Genomic DNA, 11,979 nt, shown 5'->3' on the forward strand with positions numbered 1-11,979 from the left:
TTAGAGTTGCGTGGGTTGAAGGTACTGCCGCCGCCGGATCTGGATGACGGGGAGTCTTTGTGGATTGGCCCGGGGGCGGCGCAACCACGGCAGTGCGGTGGGGCGGGGAGCGGGGTTTTGGCCGGGGCCACGGACGGCGGAGGCAGGCTGCTCTGCCGTTGGTCGCTGGCTCTTCGGGGAAGATTCCGAACAGTGTCAGCCGGGAGGCACAAGACGGCCATCAGCCATCCGGCGTAGATCGGACAGTACCAAAATAAAATAAAATCGTGTGACCCCAATTTAGTCTTCAGTCAACAGACGTGTGACCACTCTCGTACCTTGCTGTTGATCTCTTAGTGTATTTCTTCAGATCAAAGAGATATGTCGTTCTTAACATTATGCGTTATCTGCATCTTCAGACACACCGTCTTCCGACTCACCGCAGCTGCTCCAACAAGGGAAGCATACACCAGAAGGGAGCTATAGTCCCCACTCAACAGTTCCCTGCATCGAATGCGCGTGCCCGACATGGACAGCCACAACAACTGCAGGGCCATCGACAAGTCAGCACATGATGCTCACTCCTATGGATGGCAGCCAGATAGGTTGTACCCTCATCTTACTTGTGTGCAACATTTATGGCTTTGTTATTCATCTAAGCATGGAAAATAGATCATCACATTTCACTGTATATTCATGCTGATCTCTTACGGGTCTTGTTCAGGAGTTAACGTTGTTCCATAGTTCAGCTAAGATACTTGTTCTTTAGGTAACGCTGTTCCATAGTTATCATCCATCAGCCAATGCTATCCCACAGGCTGGTGATTATAGTATTATACCACTTCTAGTATTACCTATGTTGTTCTTTAATACTTTTGTGTGCCATCTAGTTAATCTCGAGTACAAACGATACATATTCTGTAGCTTTCATCTGTGTTCTCCCTTTAGTTTATGAGACCTGTTGCTGCTAGTTAACCCCAGTCCTACTATTTATGTCGTCTCCTACAGGCACTCATTACATAAATCTAACTACTAGTTGTCTTCCATGCATGTCAGATATAATTGCACACACTGATATATCCACAAGAACCTCACGGAGCAATGTAAAGGCCAATAAACTTGATGTCAATGATACCCAATATGATGGAACATGTAAAGGCAGTTCTTCAGAAGACTTGCAGAAAGATGATGAATCCTCTTCACCCCACAAGGTCCTTGCTCTAACTTGGCCTGTGATATGGGTACAACATGCATATAATGTCCTGGAGTGTATCTACTCTGTTGCAATGCCATGTGCTTAGCATGCTGATCATACATGTAAATATGTCATGCCTTCCTGTTTGTCAGTACCTATTCCATTCATGATAACATGTTTTCAAATTCAAGTACTGTCATTCTACTCTATCGCAATGCCATCTGCTTAATTTGGACATCATGCTTCTGAATATCTTATGCATTGTTATTCATCAGTATGTACTTCATCTGTCTACCATACCATGTTTTTTTACATTGAAGTGTTGTTCTAGTGCTCTGTTGCAATGCCATCTTATTTTCCCAATCATACACGTGTATGTTGCCTTAGTTATTTCTGTACGTATTCCGCTAGCATACAATTTTACATTCAACTAGTGTTTTTTTTGCTGTGTTGTCCTGTCGTATCCCTAGCTCTTACACCATACTCCCTCCGTCCGGATTACATGTTGCCGAAATGGATAAAAAGGATGTATCTAGAACTGAAATACGCCTAGACCCATCCATTTTTTCCGGATGGAGGGAATACATGTCAATATGTCATGCCTTTCTATTCTTCAGTACCTATTCCATCTCTCTGCTGTCGCATGTTTTATAATTAAAGCACCATTCTTCTATACAAGGCATGCAAGGGGAAGACGACTATGTTAGAATCTGAAGGGTTACAAACAAGGCCTTTGCAAAAGATCCAAACGCCAGGAGATAATAAACCAACTCCAGTTTTTATAGATACTGCTCCAGCACAGAGAAACCCAACTCCTACTGATAATAAGCAGATTCCAGTGGCCAAAGAACTAGTCCGCTCCAGTCCAGCAAAAATATGTCAACTCAATTCTAAGAAGCGTGTGCGTATCCTTGCATCATGAAATTTTATAGCATGCTGATCATATTTTCTACATGTTTCTTACCCATCTCTCTTTTAGAAAATAAGCTTAACAGATAGAAGAATTTCTGCAATGGTATCGTTTATGAGGAAAGATTCTTGCAGGAATTCTCTGTGCTCCAATGTAGATGTAAGTACCTGTTGTATATCACTATATTTTTACATCAGCATGTATTTTGTTAATCGGCGTGAATCCAACCTTTATCTGATCTAAATTTAGTTGTAGCAAAATGTATGATTAAAGGCCACAATGTTGATTTTTGCAAGGAAAACTGCCTGGTAGTTTTGCATCCTGAGCTGCATGAGTGTACTATCTCATATCAGTGGGTTTGAATACTTTGGTTCTGCAGTGGGTTTTTCAGTGTTTTTTTACTGTGTTGTCCTGTCGTATCCCTAGCTCTTACATCATACTCCCTCCGTCCGGATTAAATGTCGCAGAAATGGATAAAACTGGATGTATCTAGAACTGAAATACGCCTAGACCCATCCATTTATTTCCGGATGGAGGGAATACATGTCAATATGTCATGCCTTTCTATTCTTCAGTACCTATTCCATCTCTGCTGTAGCATGTTTTATAACTGAATCACCATTCTTCTATATAAGGCATGCAAGGGGAAGACGGCTATGTTAGAATCTGAAGGGTTACAAACCAGGTCTTTGCAAAAGATCCAAACGCCAGGAGATAATAAACCAACTCCATTTTTCATAGATACTGCTCCAGCACAGAGAAACCCAACTCCCACTGATAATAAGCAGATTCCAGTGGCCAAAGAACTAGTCCGCTCCAGTCCAGCAAAAGAATGTCAACTCCATTCTAAGAAGCGTGTGCGTATCCTCGCATCATGAAATTTTATAGCATTCTGATCATATTTTCTACATGTTTCTTACCCGTCTCTCTTTTAGAAAATAAGGTTAAACGATACAAGACTTCCTCCATTGGGATCGTATTCGAGGAAAATATCTTGCGGGAATTCTCTGTGCTCCAGTGCTGATGTAAGTACCTGTTGTATATCACTATATTTTTACATCAGCATGTATTTTGTTAATCGGCGTGAATCTAACCTTTATCTGATCTAAAATTAGTTGTAGCAAAATGTTAAAGGCGCCAATGTTGATTTTTGTAAGGAAAACTGCCTGGTAGTTTTGCATACTGAGCTGCATGAATGTGCTATCTCATATCACGCACATTACTGAATTGTAGTGCTTCTCTGGTTGCCCATTCATTCATTGTGTCAATGTTGCTTTCGTATTACCTTACCTGGCTGATGATAGCTGTGCCATATTGTGTTAATTTGGTGTAGGCTAGTTGCCCAAACGTTCGTTGTGTCAATGTTGCTTTCCTATTATCTGACTTGGCCAATGATAGCAATGCTAGTGTGTTAATTTTGTGCAGGCTGCTGAAGATAAGAAGACAAACTCTGAAAACAGCAAGGCAACCCCATTGTTTCTTTCCAGTAAATCTAGGCCAGGTAATATGGCAATAACTCATGATTAATCTGTTTGGTTCCCGTCCTAATTTATGTTATGATGCAGTGGTCAAGACACTCTCCACTATCAATAATACAAGCCTGCCAAAATCGCCATCTGAATCTGTTCAGTATCCTCTGTCTCGAATGCAACGGAATAAATGTATGTTTGTGAACCAATTAATGGCTGAAGCAATGATGGAAATGGTGGATGAATCAGAGGTGCAGAGTCGTGCGACACAACAACTGATCAATGTTTTCAGAGACAGTGTGGCAAAGCAGCAAGAACTTGCCCACATGCTTATGGGCGTCATCTGTGCTGAGGTTGCAGATTGTGACGTTGTAGATGGTTAGGTTCTGCTCATTTATTTGCACTGGCATCAATCTTTGATTGCCCAGTGGATGTAATTTCCTGTAATATATTCTGGATGTGCAACGTTATTCCCTGTATGCCGTACCTTTGCTCGTTGTAATGGGCTCAAATTATCTAATTTGGCCTAAAGACATGAACGAACTTTAGTGGGCCCATTAAGTTAATGGGCCGTTACTAGGCCGAAAGTTAATGGTCGGCCCTCTTACCTCCCGGGTCGTTAACAGACCGACATCAAAGCGGGCAACAGGTGGCCCCAATTATTCATGGCCGTTAACAGGCCGTTACTAAGTTTGGGCTACATATGGCCCAACTATACTGTAGGCCTTTAGCAGGCCGAAAGAGACAGCGGGCTTGTATTGGACCATGAAGAGCATGGGCCGCTAAGAGGCCGAAAGTCAGGTCGTATTGTAAACGGCCCAACTGTGTTGTGGGCCTTTAGCAGGCCGAAAGAGAAACCGGGCTGGTATTGGACCATGAAGGGCATGGGCCGTTAAGAGGCCAAAACTAAGGTCCGACTACAAATGGCCCAACTCATTTATGGTCCGTTAACAGGCCGAAAGGCACACAGGGCCGGGAATTGGCCCAACACTTAAATGGGTCGCTAAAAGGCCAAAACTCAGGTCCGACTACAATTGGCCCAACTGATTTATGGGCCGTCAACAGGCTGAAAGTGACACCGGGCCAGAAATTGGCCCAACACTTAAATGGGCCGCTAAAAGGCCGAAACTCAGGTCCGACTACAAATGGCCCATCAGATTTATGGGCCGTCAACAGGCTGAAAGACACACCGGGCCGGAAATTAGCCCAACATTTAAATGGGTCGCTAAAAGGCCGAAAGATGTACATCCTGAAAATTGGCCCATCCATTAAATGGGCCGTTAACAGGCCGAAATCTCATCGGGCCGATATTGAGCCCAAATATATAGCGGGTTGTTAACGGGCTCGAACTGACGATGGGCTGCAATGGTGTCAAATCTTTAACGGGCCGAATTGGCACATCTCGTATGGGTCGTGGGCTTAAATGGACCTGACACAAGTAGGCCTTATATGGGCCGGCCTGCTAATTTTTACTGGGCCGGCCTTTTTCACCGGAATGGGCCACTGTTGGGCCGTGCCACATGTCGACCTATCATAGGCACCTCCTGTCCAATGAGTGGATGACATCTGTCCCAACGATGAGCCAACACGTGTTTACTCTAGCCAATGATGATTTTACACGTGGAAAATCCCCATTGGTCGGGGCTGTTAACGGGTTATCGGATCCAAAACCCGACCCGATAGCTTAACGGCGTTCCGTTATGGTGGATGCCACGTGTCGGTCACCCTTGACGAAAGCACTTCTGTGACGCGCGATTTATCGTCATGGAAGTGGACACTTCCGTGATAATAATTTTGGTAATGTCATGGTACACTTCTACAACAGCACAGGTATGACTATCTTGATTCTGTCATAAATTTGTCAAGGATGTACATGCATGACAAAAAAAGCGACCTACTGTGACAAACACGTATCATCGCGGAAATGTATTTTTTTAGTGTAGTGGGCCACTACATCACACAGCTGCCCTAGACCAGCTCCACATGCTTAGCCGGCGAAATCCACACCGTACTTGGTACCTGGGTTAGTTCATACTCCCTTGGTTCAACCCATCAAATTTTAATCAAGAAGAGGTTATAAAAATCAAGCTGACAATTCTCAGAAGAGTAGCTCGAAAGTTGTCTGTAACCGGGGACACGGTAAATCATGATCAATGTCGGAGTAAATGGCCACGGGTAGCCCTATCTACTCCCCATGGCATTTCAAGACATCGGGCCGGCTGCGCCCCTCAGGCATCAAAGACAAAGGTCCGCCTTCTTATGGCCGGCTGGTCCAAGTGGCCAGCTGCAGGAAGGCGGCAAGGCCCAAAGAGCGACCCCAGAGTGGGTCGACTCCTAGCAGGCAGCCACCAAACTGGCCGACTCCTAGCAGGCGGCCCACCTTTGCACCCACATAACGGCGACGAGACGGGGCGTGGCTACAGTGCAACCTGCCACCTCCGAATCCTGGAACGGGCGTGGCTACAGTGCAACGTACTGGGCGGCCATCTCTAGCCCGGCGCGGCACTATTGTCACGCTGACCGTGACCTCATCCATGGTAGAGCAGCCATGCTTCCACGACGGGCTGCCGGTACGGCTCGCAGGCAGCGGGCCCTACTTGTCCGTGAGATAACAGAAGGCGGCAAGCCCAGACCAGTAGGCGTAGGGGAAGGCCGGCTCCTAGCAGCCGGCCCTCCCCTCCCTTGAAGTTTGTGCGCCATTAACCAGTTAAGACGAGGTGTGGCTATAGTGAACGCCCGCCATGTGGCGGTACTGTAGACACGCTCTCCTCGACCAAGCCATCATCATCAGGGGCGGGGCTACAGTGATGAGCATCCGACAGGGCCCACAGGCGACGGTCCTTACCTGTCGATCGATAGCCCGGCACCCGGCGGGACCCACCAGGCGGCGGGCCCCAGTAGTCAGCGGAGAAGCCGGCGACCGTAGACACTGACGGCCCGGGCCTACACCCGACCGGATTACCATTGTACCCCTGGGGAGGTAGGCCTATATAAACATCCCAGGGCACCCATGCAAAGGGTTCAGCCCTTAGAGATTACACACACACATAAAGAGAGGAGTAGAGCTAGCCTTGCCCTTCTTCCTCCTCTAGCCGAACAGCTCAAGGAGCAAACTTGTAGCTACTTGTCGATCTAGTGATCATGCGAAGACCTCACAGAGCAGGACTAGGGGTGTTACCTCCTAGGAGAGTCCCGAACCTGGGTAAGATGCGTCGGCGTGCATGTTTACGCCTTATCCTGTTTCCAGGCACCGGCGACGTCCTACTAGCTACCACAATGATTAACCATCCTTTGGCATATGTCGCACCAACCACCCGACAATCAATTTTACTAGGAGAATGCCCGTGCGTTGCCACAGGCTTTTAATTTATCTTTTTTCCGATTAAACCTATGAATGCAATTCATATCCAATTTCACATGTATAATTTTTTTCTGATTGTGCATATCAAATTACATGTAAGCACACACAGCACATGTAAGCACACACAGCATGTGCCATCTGAAAATAAGTAATCCTTAGTGGTACATGAATCACCTCATATACATCCACAGTACATCTATATTCCTATTTTTTGTTGGTTACATCAATATTCATTGATTTACCATTGAGGATGGAAGGCACCTTGCAACAAGTTGGATATAAGTGACGCCTCTTGCTCGGTCCCTGGAAACCAAAAATTAGAGTAGGACCAAATTAGACGATCACATGGAAAAAGCAACTACCATAGTTTGAAAGATAGCACCAGGACATCAATTTTTTGGCTCGCTTCCTCTCAAGTGTTGCTCCTTTTTCCTTGTAGCCCTAGTTCAAGATACATCCATACCTAAATAAATCTAAGACAAGTAATTGACACGGAAGTTGTAATCCTTAAATATATTTGCTCGTGCGTTGCAACAGGCATACATGTTCTAGTCTCACTCTCTTTGTCTCCCACCTTATTAAGCGTTGGAAAATTCTTGTTTTCTATCTTCTGCAACCAACTAACTCCAGCCTCTCGAATTCCCTACGTCAATTAGTTCAGTATCCAAATATATATATATATATATATATACACACACACACACACACACACATAATAAGAATTTGACACACAATGTATTTGGAAAAATAATACATATGTGCGTCCAGAATTTAACATTTCATGGGTTGACAATCCCTCTTATCTGACCTCCGTGGAAGCAGTCTGATGTAGAAAAACTGCAAACTTGGACATGCCAATCTACAGCTTCTCCACTTTCATGCATGTGAGGCTACATCTTATCAAGGGACGCCAACGAACAAACAAATTACTAAAGTACGACGACAATTTGGTGGGCAAAATGATATAGTTGTGTAAAGCCACTAAAATTTTAACATCAAAGGATCTGAGGAGCTTATTTTGTTCTGGTGGCCGAAAAGGAACTAATCTAACATATACAGATACAAATAAAGTCAAGAGACGCACATAATAACCATACATCACCAGATCAAATATATGAATACTATCCAAGTAATCTCATTCACGTATTCCTAATTAGATCAATAATCTTGAAAACATAATATTTCTTCTGAAACTCTTGGATCTAGGAGATTTGCATGAAAAGATCGAGCACTCCCTCCATTTCTTTTTAATGTGCATATAAAATTTGGTAAAAGTCAAACTTTGTCAACTTTGACTAAGTTTGTAGGAAAAAATATAAAGATTCACAATATAAAATTAATATTATTAGATGCATCATTAAATTAATTTTCATATCATATAGCTTTAGTAATGCAGATGTTGATATTTTTTCCTACAAAGTTAGTCAAACTTTACAAAGTTTCACTTTGACTAAATTTTATATGCGGACTAAAAAGAAACGGAGGGACTACGTAAATTAATTTGTGACGGGACTACTAAGCTCATTTATTATCTCAAAAGCAATCCTACTGAAATAAAACAATGATAATTAGCAGTTCTATGCCTCTACTTTAGCTACTCTGTGTTCATATCCTTCCTTTGGACTGGGAACCCTCTATTTCTATCATTCTATTAGATAACAAATGATGCAAGCGAATTAAAAATAGTAGTGGTTATTGACGACATCTTAATTAAGTTGTACCTTATAAGCTGATTAAGTTATAGTGGGCTACAGAGTTATATTGTTCATCCAGGCAGCAAATATCTTCACATATTCTGTTATAATAGTTGTCACCATGGAGACACCTGCATTTATAGTTGACATAGCTAATCCATATAACTAAAAATAACTTTTATAGCTTCCATTATATTTTTGCATATGAAGACAACTGGCGTTTCACACTTTCATAACACATGAAGTACTACGACATTACAAAGAACATTAGAGCAGATGTTAAATCAATTTCTTCTCAAATTCAGAATGAGGATCGGGTGGTGGATGCATAAATAGTTTTGACTATTCGTCACCCTCGATGAGGAATAGTTATTCTTCACCCCCTTTATTTTAACATCAATGCACCATAATTTTACGTTTCATAAATTTTTGTCTTCTTTCATACGTAATAAGAGAACGTAAAAAATAATGTAATCACTGTAAAAAATATTTTATGTTACGTAAAATTACACACGTAAAAATATAGTGTAAAATATACATAAAATGCATTTTTTTCTGGTCATATGATCTATATTTTTTTATGCCAAATTTTACGTAGTGAATCGACATGAAGGTAACTATTTGTATTCCATATGTAATTTATTTATGAAGCGATCGTAAGATTACCTCGGACGAAGAGTAACTTATTTTGCACCCTGGGTGATGAATAGTAACTAATATATATATATGGAGAGCTTCAAATCTGGAGAGCTGGGAGAGTGAGCCTCTCGGGGATTGGTAGGTCAGTGCCCCCAAACTGCAGCGACAGGAGGCAAGGGAGATGCTCGGCATGGAAGGGTGAGATCTAGAAGATGGAGAACCTGATGATGGTGGTGGCACCTAGAAAAATATATGCATCCGACACACTATCAACTATTTGCAAATCAGACACATGTCTGGAGTGAATACATCAAATCCTTGTCATTTTAAATTAACCACAGAATTGCCTCCATTATCAGTAAAAATTCAACTACTCACCATGGAGCTAGTACTCCGGCACCACAATACTGTTGACAGCATGCTTTATTCGACAACTTGATGCATGAGCAGAAGTACCTATTAGATCTGAAAGAGCCTGATTGGTCTAGCTGAACTAATTCACTTAATTATAAGACATGATATTTGATTACTTAGATGGCAGTGTTCCGATAATTTCTCAGTAAACCAAAGGGATCAGTGAATCGCACCAAACATGGTAGAAACACAAATACAAGTACCGTTCCACATATCTACTGGTAAAAAAAAACTGCAGATTGATGGAAGCACTTGTAATCCATATAATAGGCCCATTCATATTACTGATATACTGATGATCTAAAGAAATACAAGTACTGTTTCACATATCTGTTGGTAAAAAAAACTGCAGATGGATGCATGGTAGCACTTGTAATCCATATAACAGGCCCATTCATAATTTCATATTACTGATATACTGATGTGCTAAGGAAATATTCATAGGCTGACACTACCAGGTTAATAACTTAATTGGTGAAGTGATGTACAGATCGAGCAGGAACACCCAAGATCAAGCAGGAAGGCCTGGGAAACAAACATGAAAATATATCGACCGAAGGACCAAAGGCCGAGTAGGAATTTCATACTCAATTGAACGCCCCATGACCGATCGATGGACATGAGGCTGCGGCCGCTGTCGTGTGCTCCTGCGTTCCCGGCGGCATGGAGGATAGCGTGTCCTTGGCACCGGTGGCAGCTCTGTGCGTACACGTCCTCAATCTTGGCAGCCAATAGAACACCTTAGGACCACGCGTGCAGAGGAGCCAAGTGGGCAGGTAGTGTCATGGGACAGTGGCGACGACGGGGATGAGTGGCGGCAGCGGAGCCAAGGAGCACACGGAGCCAAAATAAGCTAGTCAGATCAATCTTTCCAATACTACTCCTCAGCCATTTCTTGCCCTAATATTAAAATGTTTAATGGAAAAGGAATTCCTATACCTGAGAATTGCACAAGCATTCCTGTACACCAGTCCAACCGGTACGGTTAGTGGAGGCCGATTGTCCTTGTCTGGATAGTCTCCTTCATCACTGAACGATCTTTGGCAAGACCAAGTTCTGAGCTCTGCAGTTTTACATCCCTCCTCCTTTAAATTAGGTGAGTTGCGCCCCGAGGTAGTAGCATTGTCATAGCTGCTTTCCTAGAATACACAGAACAGATCTAAGTAACTTGATGAGTCCAGTTCACAACATCGTGTAACACCCGTATGTTAAGTTAACCATGCTCTATACAAAAAGAAGTGTGACATAGCTGTTTGGAAACATACTTCAGAAACTCTACTTTTCTGAAGATTGAAGCCCCATTGACAACTCTAGATCACACACACATAACAGGCATATATGTAGGGATCTCGGTTTAAAGTTTCAACTTTGCAACTATACATTGTAAAAATTATGTTCGATCCCCAAATTCTGTTTGTGATATGCGTGCAGGGGTGATCAACACTGTTCTATGGACACCATGGCGAACTAACCTTGTGAAGGAATTTGATAATGGAGCAGAAGGGCAAGTACTGGCAGATTTAGATCGAATCGTCAGTTCCGCACCAGCTGCGGCCACTGATGGAGAAGTTCGAGCTCTCCGAGTGAAACTCATATTCGGCTGTCCCGCGACATTTGCCCGTGCGTTGATCACCCGCTAAGAGCAAGAACATGATGAGAAATTATGAGTAATTTCTAAGTAGTAAATTTATACAAGGATCAATATCTATACTTTGGAAAGATTACTTAAGAGTCTGTTGGATGAATTCTACTGAACATCTATGATGAAATACATCATTAGTCACACGTACAATTCCGAAGATGAAATATATGAAGTATTAGTACTGCGAGCCAAAAATTATAGGAAAGCAATTCAAAATATTAGGGGTAATGAAAGCTTCCATTTTCTAAATAACCTCGTAGGGGGGATATCTTGGTAGTTTACGATATATATGTGGCAAGAACTGCGTGTTTAACATGAAATCACCTATCAGCAGTTGCCTGGTGATGATAGAAAAATCTGATCATTTCAGCGATGTTAATTTGTCAAGATTTATACGACATCATGCTGAATTTTGCATAACTTATGAAAACTTATGAACAATTGCCACTGTTCTTTATGCTGTCATTTTCATATTAGTGAACTAAAAATAATAGCATATCATCTGCTATTATTATGCTTTAACATGAACTATTCACGTTTAAATTGGCAAAACCAAACATAAATTAGATTAGCGAAAACATTGCAAAAGCCTGTAACTGGAGAGAATTAATAGACACGTACAATATGTTTTCTTATTAGATTAGCAAAAACAATTGCTGAGCATGTTTTCTTATTC

The sequence above is a fragment of the Triticum aestivum genome, chromosome 3B (genome assembly GCF_018294505.1).
Source record: "Triticum aestivum cultivar Chinese Spring chromosome 3B, IWGSC CS RefSeq v2.1, whole genome shotgun sequence".
In the NCBI taxonomy this organism is placed as follows: domain Eukaryota; kingdom Viridiplantae; phylum Streptophyta; class Magnoliopsida; order Poales; family Poaceae; genus Triticum; species Triticum aestivum.